Source organism: Lissotriton vulgaris, chromosome 10, assembly GCF_964263255.1.
Source record: "Lissotriton vulgaris chromosome 10, aLisVul1.2, whole genome shotgun sequence".
In the NCBI taxonomy this organism is placed as follows: Eukaryota; Metazoa; Chordata; class Amphibia; order Caudata; family Salamandridae; genus Lissotriton; species Lissotriton vulgaris.
In genome coordinates, this window is record NC_141698.1 from 1,136,840,324 (window position 1) to 1,136,859,954 (window position 19,631).

The 19,631-nt window shown below is 51.0% G+C and overlaps 1 protein-coding gene across 3 annotated transcripts in view; it reads left to right on the forward strand.

Moving 5' to 3' along the window:
* TMLHE (trimethyllysine hydroxylase, epsilon) overlaps positions 1 to 19,631 on the forward strand; it is a 163,379-nt gene that overhangs the window by 46,362 nt on the left and 97,386 nt on the right. Inside the window, exon 1 of one of the 3 annotated variants that reach the window (XM_086942225.1) lies at positions 11,148 to 11,334. The exons of the other annotated variants lie outside the window; for them this stretch is intronic. The gene's annotated coding sequence lies outside the window, so the exon portion shown is untranslated. Of the gene's footprint in view, positions 1 to 11,147; positions 11,335 to 19,631 lie in introns of those variants that run through there. 3 annotated transcript variants of the gene reach the window in all.

Genomic DNA, 19,631 nt, shown 5'->3' on the forward strand with positions numbered 1-19,631 from the left:
ACAAATTTGATGAAGACAACTAAATTTGACTAAACGTATTGGTCAATATTACAGTCAATCCTAAAATTAATTAGCTCCTTTTTGCCAACAGTTAATTTGCTCCTTTCTGACGACGCGTTTCGAACTCGTTATCTCATTCTACGGATTCTCATCAGGGCTTTACCACTTGTTATCTGCAAATTGTGTGCAAAAAAAGAAAAATAGACCTAAGTTTATCTATGTTTCATAGCTATCCCATTCATATTGCATTATGCTGTTTTGTCAACAGCAGTGTACCTTTGATACAATTTGTAGCAGTTTTCCGTTGTTCACTCTCTCTCTTTGTCTGTGTTAAAAGGTCTGAAAAATGCCAATGATCTAAGATTAGTTGGTTGCTTGAACACGTTGCCTGTGGCGTGGCGCTCTAAACACTCTTATGTCCTACCTTGTTAATGTGGTCATTTCTATCTCGATGTCACTTTTCTTAGTTGTGTCGACACGCCGAGAATGTATTTTTATGCATCTGTCTCAAGTTCGTAGGTACCCACAGGGTTCCTATACATCTGCCAGAAAAGAATAATCTATGTCACTACTGCGTTCCCGTTAGGTTTAAGACTCCTTACCCCCAGTGGTGAATATGTACCTTTGTCTTTGGGTGTGCTCACTCTACCTCCTCTTCGGTGCGGCGTGATCTCAACTTTGTCCCTTACGTTCGTGGTTTGATCACGATCCTGTCAAAGTTATAAACATGCGGTTAGCCGCCGGTTGTTTTGCCCTCGCTACATTTTCACCGTTATCGTTTTTGCTTCGCCTACCCGGTATCTCCATACAGCGCTGCTACACTCAGTCACCACGGCTCTCCGTCAGTGGGCCATGTTTAAAAAAACATGTGGTATTTATCTACATCACGTGATTACTGGAATGCTGGGATATGTAGTCCCTCCATATCGAGCTATGCTGTATTGGGGTTTTGGATGGACGGTCTCTCGTATGGAGCATCATCCACCTACTTGCGATGCCTTTATAGTCTGGAGATTTCAGACATGGTATTCAGGCCAGTTTGGATGCTGTTAAATCGCAATATTAAGTATGCCTCCTTTCTCAATAACGCATCATCCACATCTTTGATGTATTTTGTGTGGGTCGTTGTATACCGAACCTTCCATTTAAAATCGGTTTCTGCATGACCCCTTTCTGTGAATGTTGGACCATTGGGGCATTCATCACTTTGTTTTTTAGTCGTGACCTATGTTGTGTAATTCGAGTATTCACCTGCTGGTTAGTTTTTCCAATATTCAGTTTGGTGCAGCCACAGATGATTGCGTACACAACGTTCCCGGTCCTACAGTTGGAGAGCCCTTCATTTTTCCGTCTTAAGTTCTTGTGAATGAATTCACTTCCCTCAATCGTTGTGCCATAAGATACACAATTTCCACATCTATGATGTCCCTCAATCGGCTTTAGGCCCCATTTTGAGAGTAAGTTGTGTTTAGGTTTTTCCACCGTTACATCGTCGCGCACAATATGTTGGCCAATGGTGCGATTTTTCTTATATGCGAAAGTTGGTCGGGGGAAGGGGCATTCTAATTCTTCTAATAGATGCCAGTTCTTCAATATTGTTTGTCGGATTTTGTGAGTATGAGGGCTAAACGTTGTTACACATAGCATTTTATCCAGTTCTTGTTTTTCTTTACTTTGGAGAAGGCACTCCCGGGGAGTGTATCGTGCTCTTTTGTAAGAGTGTTTAAGTAGTTTCTTGGGGTAACCTCTGGTGGTCATTTCTTCGCAAAATGTTTGTGCATGTAAATCATAGTCTTCTACTTCTGAGCAGTTTCTTCGGATTCGAAGTAGATGCCCATAAGGTAGGTTGGTTTTTAGGTTTCTTGGGTGCGCACTTCAGTGGTGAAGAATAGTGTTTTTATCCGTCTTCTTTTTGAAAAGAGATGATTTAAGGTGACCTTCAACACAACTGATCTCTACATCCAAAAAGGTTATTTTGGAGCTACTGTGCTCCAAGGAGAATTTAATATCCTGGTGTTTGTTATTCAGCCACTGATGGAATTCAATCAATTCCGTGTGGCTCCCCTGCCACAGGAGCCACACGTCGTCGATATACCTTAGCCATTGTTTGATGTGTTTTTGTAGGGATTATTATTCTCCACAAATCTGTTTTCATATTCGGCCATAAACAGTACGGCCATCTCTGGGGCATAAGGACAGCCCATGGCTGTCCCCTTGATTTGAATAAAGAACTCTTCATTGAAGCGAAAATCATTTTCCTTCAATGTCAGTTCTGCAAGTTCCAGAACGAATGTCGTGGACACCCTATGTGGTCTGTCTCTGGTTTCTAGGTAAAGCTCCATTACCTCTAGCGCCTCATCCTGAGGAATTTGCGTGTAAAGGGACGTAACGTCCATGGTGACCATAATTTCCGTGAGTGGGTTGAATTCCCCGGAGATGGCCGTACTGTTTATGGCCGAATATGAAAACAGATTAGTTGAGAATAATAATCCCTACAAAAAACACATCAAACAATGGCTAAGGTATATCGACTTTGGGCGGGGGGACTTTGGGGCAACACAGACACTGACCTGGGAGGCATATTTCACCAGGGCACCGGATCACCGCAGCCTCAGCGCTGCCCTGCCGTAACAATCCACAGGCTCCCTGCTGCATGCCGCTTCCAACTAACGCGGCGAGGCGGCAGACTGGAGACTACATCCCCCACCACCACTAGCGCCTAGGAAGGCGTGTTTCCTGTCCCGCCCCCGGAGGTGCGCTTAAGGACAGCGCGAGCCCCGGGGGAGCGGGGGACTTTGGGGCAACACAGACACTGACCTGGGAGGCATATTTCACCAGGGCACCGGATCACCGCAGCTTCAGCGCTGCCCTGCCGTAACAATCCACAGGCTCCCTGCTGCATGCCGCTTCCAACTAACGCGGCGAGGCGGCAGACTGGGGACTGCATCCCCCACCACCACTAGCGCCTAGGAAGCCGTGTTTCCTGTCCCGCCCCCGGAGGTGCGCTTAAGGACAGCGCGAGCCCCCGCGTCGCGGGATCGCGCGCGGGTCAGCGCCCGGGGCTAAGCCCGGGCAAAGGGCGGGCCCTCTGTGGCCCTCAGCGGCCCAAGGAGGACGGGACAGGCCACCCCACTTGGCCCCATCGAAGGAGGAGGTACAGATACACTTAACCCTTTTATCTTTACCGTTTTGAACAGCCTAGTGTCGTTTTCGGATTTCTGTAGTCCAATAATTATGTCTATCTGGGAGGAGCTGAATGCCCTGTGTGGCACAAACTATGCCCCTGACATATCAACCCCCCCCTATAGTGGGCAGAGACACTGACCAAATAATCTGCACCCCCCAGGATGTACTCTTATCCCCCGAAATAATCCTTTCTCAAGCTTAACACACTGTCCCGGGGCTCACCCAGTAAAAGGAACACCGATGAGAATCTATCTAATGTCGATCAAATGTGCTGCAGCCCCTCATTATCCCCCCCAACCCAACTTTATCAACGCCGGATAAGGCGGGGACTAGAACAAATGACTCTGTATCGCCCCTCCAATTGACTCTACTGGCTCACATCGAGCGATTGTTAAACTCTGCATTATCACCCCTGGTCACAAAAATCACCGATCTGGGCGACAGGTTGACCAGTATTGAAAAAACAGTAAAAAGGATTTATCCATTAACTGAAAATACTGCTATTCCAATATGTCCTACTCTCTCTACCAACCATGAAAAGCCTAAGTCCATTGCACACAGGAAAGCACGAACATTTGATTCCCCTCTTAACACACCCATTCCAAGTGGCCACAATGTTACTTCTAATCCTACACATGTCCCTCTCATAGCTCCTAGGATTCTCCAAGAAAGAAGGCATCGAATTAATCTACCCCCTGAAGCCGCCCCATGCGTGACCGTTCTCTCTGGACCCCTGCACTTAGTCAGGGCAAACTTGAAACACGCCAGGACCTGCTGAACAAAGCCATCTTCTGGCTCAATAACAACAGACCGCTGCCACCTGCTCTAGATGGCGGAATCCTGAGCGTCAGGAGGGTGGGGTGGCTAGGTATGTTGCCCAAAGACATTCCGGGAGACTTGATATTAATTAAATTCAAACACAGGAACATTGTACCCTACCTACGATCTTCCCAGCCCAAAATTGGAGATGGCCCCATTTGTATCTGGGACTTGTATGACTTTTATCCTGGCCCCTGAGCACTGAATTATAATACTTGGTGAAAGGGGACTCTGTGTACCATGTGATATTACTTTGCTTAGTTGATTCGCTAAATTGATTTTAGTTTGTTTTAAATAGTCGGTTTGGTTTTAACCTTGTAATGAATTGTTGAGTCTTATATATATGTATGTATGTCTTTCTGTTGCTTTTATGGTTTTAAACTTAAAGACCGAATAAAGCTTATTTGAATTTGAATTTGAATTTGAATTCCATCAGTGGCTGAATAACAAACACCAGGATATTAAATTCTCCTTGGAGCACAGTAGCTCCAAAATGACCTTTTTGGATGTAGAGATCAGTTGTGTTGAAGGTCACCTTAAATCATCTCTTTTCAAAAAGAAGACGGATAAAAACACTATTCTTCACCACTGAAGTGCGCACCCAAGAAACCTAAAAACCAACCTACCTTATGGGCATCTACTTCGAATCCGAAGAAACTGCTCAGAAGTAGAAGACTATGATTTACATGCACAAACATTTTGCGAAGAAATGACCACCAGAGGTTACCCCAAGAAACTACTTAAACACTCTTACAAAAGAGCACGATACACTCCCCGGGAGTGCCTTCTCCAAAGTAAAGAAAAACAAGAACTGGATAAAATGGTATGTGTAACAACGTTTGGCCCTCATACTCACAAAATTCGACAAACAATATTGAAGAACTGGCATCTATTAGAGGAATTAGACTGCCCCTTCCCCAGACCAATTTTCGCATATAAGAACAATCGTAGCATTGGCCAACATATTGTGCGCGCCGATGTAATAGTGGAAAAACCTAAACACGACTTACTCTCAAAATGGGGCCTAAAGCCGATTGAGGGACATCATAGATTTGGAAATTGTGTATCTTGTGGCACAATGATTGAGGGCAGTGAATTCATTCACAAGAATGTAAGATGGAAAAATGAAGGGTTCTCCAACTGTAGGACCCGGAACGTTGTGTACGCAATCATCTGTGGCTGCAACAAACTGTATATTGGAAAAACTAACCAGCAGGTGAATACTCGAATTACACAACATAGGTCACGACTAAAAAACAAAGTGATGAATGCCCCAATGGTCCAACATTTCACAGAAATTGGTCATGCAGAAACCGATTTTAAATGGATGGTTCTGTATACAACGACCCACACAAAATGCATCGAAGATGTGGATGATGTGTTATTGAGAAAAGAGGCATACTTAATATTGCGATTTAACAGCATCCAAACTGGCCTGAATACCATGTCTGAAATCTCCAGACTATAAAGGCATCGCAAGTAGGTGTATGATGCTCCATATGAGAGACCGTCCACCCAAAACCCCAATACAGCATAGCTCGATATGGAGGGACTACATATCCCAGCATTCCAGTAATCAGGTGATGTAGATAAATACCACGTGTTCTTTAAACATGGCGCACTGACGGAGAGCCGCGGTGACCGAGTGTAGCAGCGCTGTATGGAGATACCGGGTAGGTGAGGCAAAAACGATAACGGTTAAAATGTAGCGAGGGCAAAACAACCGGCGGCTAACCGCATGTTTATAACTTTGACAGGATCGTGATCCAACCACGATCGTAAGGGACAAAGTTGAGATCACGCCGCACCAAAGAGGAGGTAGAGTGAGCACACCCAAAGACAAAGGTACATATTCACCACTGGGGGTAAGGAGTCTTAAACCTAACGGGAACGCCGTAGTGACATAGATTTTTCTTTTCTGGCAGATGTATAGGAACCCTGTGGGCACCTATGAACTTGAGACAGACGCATAAAAATACATTCTCGGCCTGTCGACACAACTAAGAAAAGTGACATCGAGATAGAAATGACCACATTAACAAGGTAGGACATAAGAGTGTTTAGAGCGCCACGCCACAGGCAACGCGTTCAAGCAACCAACTAATCTTAGATCATTGGCATTTTTCAGACCTTTTAACACAGACAAAGAGAGAGAGTGAACAACGGAAAACTGCTACAAATTGTATCAAAGGTACACCGCTGTTGACAAAACAGCATAATGCAATATGAATGGGATAGCTATGAAACATAGATAAACTTAGATCTATTTTTCTTTTTTTGCACACAATTTGCAGATAACAAGTGATAAAGCCCTGATGAGAACCCGTAGAATGAGATAACGAGTTCGAAACGCGTCAGCAGAAAGGAGCAAATTAACTGTTGGCAAAAAGGAGCTAATTAATTTTAGGATTGACTGTAATATTGACCAATACGTTTAGTCAAATTTAGTTGTCTTCATCAAATTTGTTTTCCTCTCCTTTCGAACGTGACTTTATCCTTCAAATATTTGATAAAATACAATGCAAAGATTGAATATTTGCTGCATAACAATGGTGCAATGTATATGTAATGTTCATTGAATGTACTGTTTCTTGTATGTGTAATGTTATGAATTATGTATATGTGTAATGTTTAAATGTAATGTTTTTCTCACACAAATCAATTTCTATTTTGAACAAATGAAAAAGTAAAGGGTATAAATAAATTATACCTAACAAATCTAGAAATAAGACTGATTTGTTGCTCAAATCCACTAGCTCCTTAAAACGAACTGTAGGGTCGGCACCTTGTTTCTCACAAAGTATTATATGGTCCAGCTGACCCCACGTCCCAGGACCTATCTCCCCATTTTTACAAAGTTCAATATCTACATGGCACCTCTCGCCCACGTCGCACAACAACATAACCTCAACATCATCTCCTATGCCGACGACACCCAGCTGATCATATCCCTCATCGAAGACCCCCACACCGCCAAAGCCAACCTCCACAGAGGAATACCAGTCCTAGCCGACTGGATGAAGGACTGCAGACTGAAGCTGAACTCAGACAAGACGGAAGTCCTCATTCTCGGACCCACCCCATCAGCCTGGGACGACTCCTGGTGGCCCACATCGCTAGGCACAGCCCGGGAACCCACGGACCACGCACGCAACCTGGGGGTCATCCTCGACTCCACCCTCTCCATGACCAGGCAAGTCAACGCCTTCTCCGCATCCTGCTTCAACACCCTCTGTATGCTCCGCAAAGTCTTCAAGTGGATCCCTATCGACACTAGAAAAACCGTCTCCCAGGCCCTCATCACCAGCCGACTCGACTACGGGAACGCCCTCTACTCAGGAACAACAAACAAGCTCCTGAGACGACTACAACGAATCCAGAACACCTCGGCCCGACTGATCCTCAACGTCCCCCGCCGCAGCCACATCACACCTCACCTTAGAGGCCTGCACTGGCTCCCCGTCAACAAGAGGATCACCTTCAAACTCCTCATCCACGCACACAAAGCACTACACAACACTGGACCTACCTACCTCAACAACCAACTCAGCTTTCTCACCCCCACCCGAAGCCTCCAATCAGCCAACCTCGCCCTCGCCTCAGTCCCTCGTATCCGGAAAACCACAGCCGGTGGAAGATCCTTCTCCTACCTAGCCGCCAAGACCTGGAACACTCTCCCAACCAGCCTCCCACAGACTCAGGACCTGCTGGCCTTCAGAAGACTCCTCAATACCTGGCTCTTCGATCAATAGCACCCCCCCTACCCCCCCCCAGTGCCTTGAGACCCTCACGGGTATGTAGCGCGCTTTAGAAATGCAATGATTGATTGATTGATTTTACGGACGCCTTTTGTCCGTAATTGTGGCCATTGCAGGGAGCAGCATTGCTCCCCTGTGAGAAGCCTCAGCCCCACTGATGGGGGCGCCTCGGACTCCTCTTGGAGCACAAGGGCAGCCCCACCCACCCATTGTCATTCTGTCTGCCGGCTAATTGCCACATACAGAATGTCAATGGGGCAGTCTGAGATGTTAAAAGCATGTGGTAGCCTCCTCCTGCCTCAGTGTACAGCAGGACGATCTGTTAGATAAAAGGTAAAACGCCCATGCTGCACCGTTAGAGAACAGTTTCATTAAGAAGCCTGTGAAACAAGTTTAAAAGAACAGGTTATTGTTCTTTCACTGTCTCGTCATTTTACAACTAAAGTATTCTCAATATTATATTCAACAAAGCCATGGTTGCTGCTTTTTTATTTTGAGCAAATAGCAACCATTGATAAAGACAGTAGTCCTGGCTTGTTGTTGGTGTAATGATACGTGCTGTATTATATATCTGGATGCACTGACAGAAGCAACATAATGCCAGTCGGAATTAACATTATACTAAGTACAGATTTTTAGCCTAGGTGTTTTAAACCACACCATTAGTTAAATCAAAACCCCCTTTGAAGAGACACACCCAGTTTTTTTTACCCCACTTAAAAGCCCTGGAAACAACACCATGTCACAGTCACCTCACATCCTGGCACTGTGCATCATGCATGACTCGTGACTTCTAGTTTTCAAACTGCGTATGTACATGGGCATAGTGAACCCACCCCTTGCTTTAGGAACTACAGCAAGTTGAAGTTCTTGATGGGCCTCTTCTATCTGCAACTCTGCAGACAAAGGCTCAGCTCATGTGAAAAGGTGAGTGAGTAAATACGTGAAGGAATGTGTGAATGGATGGATGGATTAGTGAAAGGATGAATGGATGAATGAAAGGGTGAATGGATAGATAATGAAAGATAAAATTGATGGATGAGTGAGTGAGTGGAAGGATGGATGAGAGAAAAGGAAAATGGATCTATCTATGGGTGGAAGGGTAGATGATGGGTAAAAGAGTGGATGGGTGAGTGAAAGGATGGATGAGTGAAAGGGTAGATGATGGGCGAGTGGATGGATGAGTGAAAGGATGGATGGATTGATGAATTGATAAGTGAAAGGATGAATGGATGGATGAGTGAAAGGGTGGGTGTAAGGATTGATGAGTGAGTAAAATGGGTTAGATGGCCAAAAGGATGGATAGATAAGAGAAGAAGTGAAAGGGTGGACGGATGAGATAAAGGATGGATGGGTGAATGAAAGGATGGATGAGTAATAGGGTAAATTGATGGATTCATGAATGGATGAGTGGGTGGGTGGGTGGTTGGAAGGATTGATGAATAAGTGAAAGGGGGATGCAGAGAGAAAGGGAGGATGAATGACTGAAAGGGTGAATGGGTGGAAGGATAAGTGACTGGGTGGATGGATTATTAAGTGAAAGGATGGCTGGATGGGTGGAAGGGTAAATGGCTGGATGGATGAGTGAATATATGGTTGGGTGGAAGAGTGGATGGATGAGTATATGGACGGATGAGTGAAAGGATGGACTGATGAGTGACTGGGTGGATGGTTGTGTAAGTGAAAGGATGGCTGGGTAGGTGAAAGGGTAAATGGCTGGATGGATGAGTGAATAGATGGAGGGTGGAAGAGTGGATGGATGCGTGTGCGGATGGACGGGGTGAAAGGGTGGATGGATGAATAATGGATGGATGAGTGAAAGGGTGGATGGATGAGTGACTGGGTGGATGAATGAGTGAGTGAAAGGATGGCTGGGTAGGTTAAAGGGTAAATGGCTGAATGGATGAGTGAATAGATGGAGGGTGGAAGAGTGGATGGATGAGTGTACGGATGGACGGGGTGGATGGATGAATAATGGATGGATGAGTGAAAGGGTGGATGGAGGGATGGATGAGTGAAATGATGGATGGAAGGATACATGGTGCATAGGTTTGCAAATGGTTGAATATGTTTGGATATAGATGGGCACACAGATGGAAGGACAGAATGAATGGTGAAGGATTGAATGATGGATAAAAGAATGATTACACCTTGTGGCACCCATTATCTTGAGTAACATTTCCTATACATTGTCTTTCATGTTTATATGAGTCTCTATATATTGTGTGTGATGTAATGCACCCCGACACCCTGCCCTACATACTTGGGATGAGTAACAATATAAAAGAAATTAAATACACATGAGAGACGGTCTAAGTGAAGATGGGGGGCACCGTTGGAGGGTGGTAGCAAGGCAGGACTGGTCGGACTGGGCATCGTGTTTCCCTGGGAGGCTGGAAAGGAGGGGGGGGCGGTTCTGTTCCTGGGGGCTGGCACTGCAAAGTTGCTTGTATATCCAGTCATTTTCAATCATCAACAAAAGCGGCCTCACTTATATTCAGGTGTGGTTCACCATTGTCTGGTGACTAATGTAACTGCTGGAGTGAGATGCGAGTTTTGCACAGGGGCATTCCTCGGTGGCTGGGCAGAGAGTGGCAGAGGCAGGGCCTGGGAGGCTGGTGCACAGGGGCATTCCTCGGTGTCGGGGCAGAGAGTGGCAGAGGCAGGGCCTGGGAGGCTGGTGCACAGGGGCATTCCTCCGTGGCGGGGCAGAGAGCGGCAGGGCCTGGGAGGTCGGTGCACAGGGGCATTCCTCGGTGGCTGGGCAGAGAGTGGCAGAGGCAGGGCCTGGGCGGACGGTGCAAAGGGGCATTCCTCGGTGGCGGGGCAGAGAGCGGCAGAGGCAGGGCCTGGGAGGTCGGTGCACAGGGGCATTCCTCGGTGGCGAGGCAGAGAGCGGCAGAGGCAGGGCCTGGGAGGTGGGTGCACAGGGGCATTCCTCGGTGGCGAGGCAGAGAGCGGCAGGGCCTGGGAGGTCGGTGCACAGGGGCATTCCTCGGTAGCGGGGCAGAGAGCGGCAGAGGCAGGGCCTGGGAGGCCGGTGCACAGGGGCATTCCTCGGTAGCGGGGCAGAGAGCGGCAGAGGCCGGGCCTGGGAGGCCGGTGCACAGGGGCATTCCTCGGTGGCTGGACAGAGAGTGGCAGAGGCAGGGCCTGTGCGGACGTGAGTGCGTCCGCACACTGAACATGAAAGACATTTTTCCGTCGCCCTCCGGCGGAGCAAAAGTAACTCAATCAACAGGCCACGGTCTGTTAGCTCAGCCCTGTGTCCTGGCACCGGTTCAAATGAAGGAACCCGGTGTTATGACCCGTGCGAGCCCGAGGCTCTGCAAACAGACCCGGGGCCTTTCAGCAGATTCACGGGTCCCTGGGAAGGAAAGTACTCGAGCGCACATCCGCTGCTCTCTAAAAGAGGGACTCTGAGCAGCTGCCACTGTGAGACTGCAGCAGAGAGCAGGCACGGGACGCGGAGGGCACGGGGCTGTCTGTCTGTCTGTCCCCTGACACAAGGGCGGGGAGAGGAGAGGCGTCTGTCCACCCTGAGCTGGGACCAGGCCAGGAGCAGGCAGAGGTAAGAAGTGGACTCTGTCTGGTACCAGAAACAGGCAGAGGTGAGAGGTCTGTCTGCAGAATCAGCAACAGGCAGAGGTGAGAGGGCTGTCTGTGGAGGGCCAGAAGCAGGCATAGGTGAGAGGGCTGTCCGTGGAGGACCAGGAGCAGGCAGAGGCGGAAGGGCTGTCTGCAGAACCAGCAACAGGCAGCGTTGAGAGGGCTGTTTGTGGAGGAACAGAGGCAGGCAGAGGTGAGAGGGCTGTCTGTGGAGGACCAGGAGCAGGCAGAGGCGAGAGGGCTGTCTGTGGAGGACCAGGAGCAGGCAGAGGTGAGAGGGCTGTCTGTGGAGGACCAGGAGCAGGGAGAGGTGAGAGCTCTGTGTATAACTAGGAGCAAGCAGGGCTGAGATATCCCTCTGTGTAGGCCCAGGAGGGAGTAGGCAGGGGTGAGAATTCTGCATGTTTAGGACAAGTAGCAGGCAAAGGTGAGAGGCCTGACTGCCTAGGGCGAGGGACAAGGTGCAGGTGCAAGAGAGTGGATAATCCTTGCCACACCAGGGGCACACACAAGTGAGAAGAATGTCTTGTTGGCACTTAGGACGATGCACAGGCGAGAGGACTGTCGGCCTTTGACCTTGGACCAGGAGCGGGCACAGGTAAGAGGACTGTCAGACTTTGACCAGGAGCGGGCCCTGGCAAGAGGACTGTCGGTCTTTGATCAGGAGCGGGCACTGGCGGACCAGGAGCGGGCACAGGTGAGAGGACTGTCGGTCTTTGACCAGAAGCGGGCATTGGTGAGAAGACTGTCGGACTTTGACCAGGAGCGAGCACTGGCAAGAGGACTGTCAGTCTTTGGCCGGGAGCGGGCACTGGTGAGAGGACTGTCGGACTTTGACCTGGAGAGGGCACTGGTGAGAGGACTGTCGGACTTTGACCAGGAGCGGGCACTGGTCAGAGGACTGTCGGTCTTTGACCAGGAGCGGGCACTGGCGAGAGGACTTTCGGTCTTTGACCTTGGACCAGGAGCAGGTACAGGTGAGAAGACTGTCGGAATTTGACCAGGAGCGGGCACTGGTGAGAGGACTATCAGTCTTTGACCTTGGACCAGGAGTGGGCATTGGTGAGAGGACTGTCGGATTTTGACCAGGAGTGGGTACTGGTGAGAGGACTGTCGGTCTTTGACCAGAAACGGGTACTGGTGAGAGAACTGTCGGTCTTTGACCTTGGACCAGGAGAGGGCACTGGTGAGAGGACTGTCGGTCTTTGACCAGGAGCGGGCACTGGTGAGAGGACTGTCGGTCTTTGACCTTGGACCAGGAGCGGGCACTGGTGAGAGGACTGTTGGTCTTTGATCAGGAATGGGCACTGTAGAGAGGACTGTCGGTCTTTGACCTTGGACCAGGAGTGGGCACTGGTCAGAGGACTGTCGGTCTTTGACCAGGAGCGGGCACTGGTGACCGGACTGTCGGTCTTTGACCGTGGACCAGGAGCGGGCACTGGTGAGAGGACTGTCGGTCTTTGACCTTGGACCAGGAGTGGGCACTGGTGAGAGGACTGTCGGTCTTTGACCTTGGACCAGGAGCGGGCACAGGCGAGAGGACTGTCGGTCTTTGACCTTCGACCAGGAGCGGGCACTGGTGAGAGGACTGTCGGTCTTTGACCAGGAGCGGGCACTGGCGAGAGGACTGTCAGTCTTTGACTAGCAGTGGGCACTGGCGAGAGGAATGTCGGTCTTTGACCAGGAGTGGGCACTGGTGAGAGGACTGTCGGTCTTTGACCTTGAACCAGGAGCGGGCACTAGTGAGATGACTGTCTGGCTTTGACCTGGAGCGGGCCCTGGTGAGAGGACTGTTGGTCTTTAACCAGGAGCGGGCACTGGTGAGAGCACTGGTGAGAGGACTGTCGGTGTTTGACCTTGGAGCGGGCACTGGTGAGAGAACTGTCGGTCTTTGACCTTGGACCAGGAGTGGGCACTGGTGAGAGGACTGTTGGTCTTTGACCTTGGACCAGGAGCAGGCACAGGCGAGAGGACTGTCAGTCTTTGACATTCGACCAGTAACGGGCACTAGTGAGAGGACTGTCGGTCTTTGACAAGGAGCGGGCACTGGCGAGAGGAATGTCGGTCTTTGACCTTGGACCAGTAGCGGGCCCTGGTGAGAGGACTGTCGGTCTTTGACCTTGGACCAGGAATAGGCACTGGGGAGAGGATTGTTGGCCTTTGACCTTGGGCCAGTAGTGTACTACCAGTTTACCACCAGGGGCCTGGAGCAGTTCCAGTGAATGCACTATCCATCTAGCACCAGGGGTCCAGGAGCAGGCACACATGAATGCACTATCCATCTAGCACCAGGGGCCAGGAGCAGGACCCGTAAGTGCACTATCCATCTAGCACCAGGGGCCGGGAGCAGATCCTGTGAGAGCACTATCCATCTAGCACCAGGGGTCCAGGAGCACTCACACATGAGTGCACGATCCATCTAGCACCAGGGGCCGAGAGCAGGGCTTGTGAGTGCACTATCCATCTAGCACCAGGGGCCGGGAGCAGGACCCGTAAGTGCACTATCCATCTAGCACCAGGGGCCGGGAGCAGGTCCTGTGAGTACACTTTCCATCTAGCACCAGGGGTTGGGAGCAGGCACACATGAGTGTACTATCCATCTAGCACCAGGGCCTGGAGCATGCCCTGTGGTTGCACTTTCCATCTAGCACCAGGGGCCGGGAGCAGGACCCATAAGTGCACTATCCATCTAGCACCAGGGGCCGGGAGCAGGACCCGTAAGTGCACTATCCATCTAGCACCAGGGGTTGGGAGCAGGCACACATGAGTGTACTATCCATCTAGCACCAGGGCCTGGAGCATGACCTGTGATTGCACCATCCATCTAGCACCAGGGGCTGGGAGCAGATCCTGTGAGAGCACTATCCATCTAGCACCAGGGTCCAGGAGCAGGCACACATGAGTGCACGATCCATCTAGCACCAGGGGCTGGGAGCAGATCCTGTGAGAGCACTATCCATCTAGCACCAGGGGTCCAGGAGCAGGCACACATGAGTGCACGATCCATCTAGCACCAGGGGCCGGGAGCAGGGCTTGTAAGTGCACTATCCATCTAGCACCAGGGGCCGGAGCAGGTCCTGTGAGTGCACTATCCATCTAGCACCAGGGTTCTAGGAGCAGGCACACATGAGTGTACTATCCATCTAGCACCAGGGCCCGGAGCATGCCCTGTGATTGCACTATCCATCTAGCACCAGGGGTCCAGGAGCAAGGCTCGTGAGTGCACTATCCATCTAGCACCAGGGCCTGGAGCATGACCTGTGATTGCACCATCCATCTAGCACCAGGGGCCAGGAGCAGTTCCAGTGAGTGCACTATCCATCTAGCACCAGGGGCCAGGAGCAGGTCCTGTGAGTGCACTATCCATCTAGCACCAGGGGCCAGGAGCAGGTCCTGTGAGTGCACTATCCATCTAGCACCAGGGGCCGGGAGCAGGACCCGTGAGTGCACGATCCATCTAGCACCAGGGGCCAGGAGCAGGACCCGTGAGTGCACGATCCATCTAGCACCAGGGGCCAGGAGCAGGACCCGTGAGTGCACTATCCATCTAGCACCAGGGGCCGGGAGCAGGACCCGTGAGTGCACGATCCATCTAGCACCAGGGGCCAGGAGCAGGCCCCGTGAGTGCACTATCCATCTAGCACCAGGGGCCGAGAGCAGGGCTTGTGAGTGCACTATCCATCTAGCACCAGGGGCCGGGAGCAGGACCCGTAAGTGCACTATCCATCTAGCACCAGGGGCCGGGAGCAGGTCCTGTGAGTACACTTTCCATCTAGCACCAGGGTTCTAGGAGCAGGCACACATGAGTGTACTATCCATCTAGCACCAGGGCCTGGAGCATGCCCTGTGGTTGCACTTTCCATCTAGCACCAGGGGCCGGGAGCAGGACCCATAAGTGCACTATCCATCTAGCACCAGGGGCCGGGAGCAGGACCCGTAAGTGCACTATCCATCTAGCACCAGGGGTTGGGAGCAGGCACACATGAGTGTACTATCCATCTAGCACCAGGGCCTGGAGCATGACCTGTGATTGCACCATCCATCTAGCACCAGGGGCTGGGAGCAGATCCTGTGAGAGCACTATCCATCTAGCACCAGGGTCCAGGAGCAGGCACACATGAGTGCACGATCCATCTAGCACCAGGGGCTGGGAGCAGATCCTGTGAGAGCACTATCCATCTAGCACCAGGGGTCCAGGAGCAGGCACACATGAGTGCACGATCCATCTAGCACCAGGGGCCGGGAGCAGGGCTTGTAAGTGCACTATCCATCTAGCACCAGGGGCCGGAGCAGGTCCTGTGAGTGCACTATCCATCTAGCACCAGGGTTCTAGGAGCAGGCACACATGAGTGTACTATCCATCTAGCACCAGGGCCCGGAGCATGCCCTGTGATTGCACTATCCATCTAGCACCAGGGGTCCAGGAGCAAGGCTCGTGAGTGCACTATCCATCTAGCACCAGGGCCTGGAGCATGACCTGTGATTGCACCATCCATCTAGCACCAGGGGCCAGGAGCAGTTCCAGTGAGTGCACTATCCATCTAGCACCAGGGGCCAGGAGCAGGTCCTGTGAGTGCACTATCCATCTAGCACCAGGGGCCAGGAGCAGGTCCTGTGAGTGCACTATCCATCTAGCACCAGGGGCCGGGAGCAGGACCCGTGAGTGCACGATCCATCTAGCACCAGGGGCCAGGAGCAGGACCCGTGAGTGCACGATCCATCTAGCACCAGGGGCCAGGAGCAGGACCCGTGAGTGCACTATCCATCTAGCACCAGGGGCCGGGAGCAGGACCCGTGAGTGCACGATCCATCTAGCACCAGGGGCCAGGAGCAGGCCCCGTGAGTGCACTATCCATCTAGCACCAGGGGCCAGGAGCAGGCCCCGTGAGTGCACTATCCATCTAGCACCAGGAGCCAGGAGCAGGCCCCGTGAGTGCACTATCCATCTAGCACCAGGGGTCCAGGAGCAGACCCCGTGAGTGCACTATCCATCTAGCACCAGGGGCCAGGAGCAGTTCCCGTGAGTGCACTATCCATCTCGCACCAGGGGCCAGGAGCAGTTCCTGTGAGTGCACTATCCATCTAGCACCAGGGGCTGGGAGCAGGACCCGTGAGTGCACTATCCATCTAGCACCAGGGGCCAGGAGCAGGGCCCGTGAATGCACTATCCATCTAGCACCAGGAGCAGGACCCGTGAGTGCACGATCCATCTAGCACCAGGGGCCGGGAGCAGGACCCGTGAGTGCACGATCCATCTAGCACCAGGGGCCAGGAGCAGGACCCGTGAGTGCACTATCCATCTAGCACCAGGGGCCTGGAGCAGGATCCGTAAGTGCACTATCCATCTAGCACCAGGGGCCGGGAGCAGGGCCTGTGAGTGCACTATCCATCTAGCACCAGGGGCCAGGAGCAGGACCCGTGAGTGCACGATCCATCTAGCACCAGGGGCCAAGAGCAGGACCCGTGAGTGCACTATCCATCTAGCACCAGGGGCCAGGAGCAGTTCCTGTGAGTGCCCTATCCATCTAGCACCAGGGGCCGGGAGCAGGACCCGTGAGTGCACTATCCATCTAGCACCAGGAGCAGGACCCGTGAGTGCACGATCCATCTAGCACCGGGGGCCGGGAGCAGGACCCGTGAGTGCACTATCCATCTAGCACCAGGGGCCGGGAGCAGGGCCCGTGAGTCCACTATCCATCTAGCACCAGGGGCCAGGAGCAGGACCCAAGAGTGCCTGATCCATCTAGCACCAGGGGCCAGGAGCAGGACCCGTGAGTGCACTATCCATCTAGCACCAGGGGCCGGGAGCAGGACCCGTGAGTGCACTAGTGGGGCAGCAAGAGTCTTTGGTCGCAATGGTAAGGATTGCTGGTCACTTAATGCAAGAGCTTTTTCAGCTGCCACTTCCATAAAACGTACAAGGAGACACAGTAACTGTACGTCTCCACCTCCGAGGCATGCCTTCACTGCTTGTCTGCAGATTCTTATCCCCATGCTTAAGATAAGACGGGCTTCAATAGCTGTCGCCGTTCGACTTGTAGTTCCCTGCAGATGCGCAGTAAGTGTAATACACTCTCATCGACATCCCCACATATGTCTGAGCTGGAGATCGTTTCCAAGCGGTATGTGCAGCAGGGATGGTAGGATGCCTATTCGAAAATGGTAGCTTGTTTCCTTCCCAGTATAAGAATTGGCTTGGTAGTTTGGGTTGTCCTGTTCCCATCATGCACTGGGACAGGAACAGACTAATTTGCATGTAGCCATGTTCTGAGCTGGGATGGTGCAGTGAGCTAAAAAACGGTGATGGATCAAGCCCTGGTCTTTGGACTGGGTAAGAGTGGTCTGCTTAATTCAGACACTCTGTTCATCACCACCCCCTTTTCTGAATCATTATTCGAAAATGGAGGTATTTTTCTATATTTCTTCTGTTGAGTCCTGCGTCTACATCAAATTGCGGAGAAGACTTAACTTAACTAAGCACAACGAACCATCCTGGGCCCTTCCTGTAAGTGCCGCCTTATCTTGTAATGCGGATTGTCTTTTCAGTCTTGTTTACAAGTTGTTTAAAACATTGATGGGTCCCTGAGGCCGCCCAGAGCTGCACGAGGCCCGAACGGTCTATTGATGCTGCCAGGAGCTCATAGCTGCGGATTCCTTCTTTGAGTGAATTTCAATCCATAGATGGGAGTTCAGTGTTCCAGTTTCGGCCTTTTTAATCTTGTGGCAGCACTTGACGTCAGCTCCTTTGCGGGTGATTTCTTGGGTCTGCAGGCCGATTTCCAGCCTTATTGGGGCAGGCGAGACATATTTGGGCAGTTTGAAAATCATCCTAGGCTCTTGAGACAGTTCTGTCTAAAATGGCTGCATCTCTTCCCCTCAGGCAATCACTACCGTAAGTAAGAGCTGGAATGGGCTTCACTTGCCAAACTTGTAGCAGTGGAATAAGGCTTGGGCCGGCAGTTTTGTGTTTAATTGACTTTAAAGCTTCCGCAATTGATATGCGTATTGTTTTGACGGCTCTTTTTCAGGTCTCGCCTATTCCATTACGCAAGGAATGAATATGCGAGTCTAATATAGCTAAACCACTACTTAAACCCAAGGCTCTCAAAAGGCTCTCCAAAAGCGGATTTTCAATAGTTCACGAGAATCACGTGACCACAAGCTCCTCGTGCACAAGCTCGCATTCCATCATCAAAGCCAGCCCAGCCTCCCTCACACAAGCTTCTACCAGCAGGCAGAACACCCCCCTCCCTCTCCATATGGTCGCTCGAGTTGCCCACCCCCTCCCTCTCCAGCGCCTGCCTTCTCTCTGCCCACGCATCGCAACTTGTTTAAATTTCAGCTCCTTGAGATTTTTCGCCTTAAAGTGCTTTGGGTCCAGACTACCCACTCACCCTCTTTGTCATTCACATTACTTGCAGGCTACTCTTTAATTTAACACACAGACTTGCTCTTCACTTCACCTTTCACGGCCGCAGGCCGTGACCTTCATTTCTACTCTCCTCAGCCCATGTAGACACCACACCATGACTCGCATTCGTGAAGGCAATCTCCGCCCCCCCTGGTGTTTCTGGCTTTTCTCGAGAGCTTCAAAGGCTTCACAGCCGCCAGGCCGTGCAAATCACTTCATCTCAATGTGCTTGTTCATCTATGTGCACTGAATTGTGGCTTCATTCATACTAGTCATGCCTTACTCCCCAGTTACGAGAGTAATTCACCCAAACTTTACTCATTCAGCCGTTATCCCGTAACAGCAGTCAACCTGTGTCTGGCCTCCATTAGGATTCCAATCTTTCGGCCAGTGTCCCTCATCAGCAAATTAACTGTGCCGAGCCCCCATTATCCTCTCCCCGCCCTTGACAAGCTTACTTCTTCAAGGGTCGGTGTTGCCTTATCACGTGGGGTTTTTAAATGAGCCTCGCCGCATTAAGAACCAATCCAGAAATACTACATTTCTTTAAAAATGTATAAATAAATCAAAACAAAAGATAACCCTTTATAATGCCGATAGCTCATATCGTCATCTCCTATTTCCTTCTGACTATTTTCCAGCGTGGACGCGCCCGAGCCGCATGGGGAGCAGCAGCCTTTGATGTGCCGGCCGGCCATGCAGTGAATAATTAGGGAAGGAGAAATGCCATCTGTTGCTTTGCGCTCGGCCTCAGGCCGGCATTTCTCCTCCCCTAATTATTCACTGCATGGCCGGCCGGCACATCAAAGGCTGCTGCTCCCCATGCTATGTCGTCAGTTTCCTCTGCC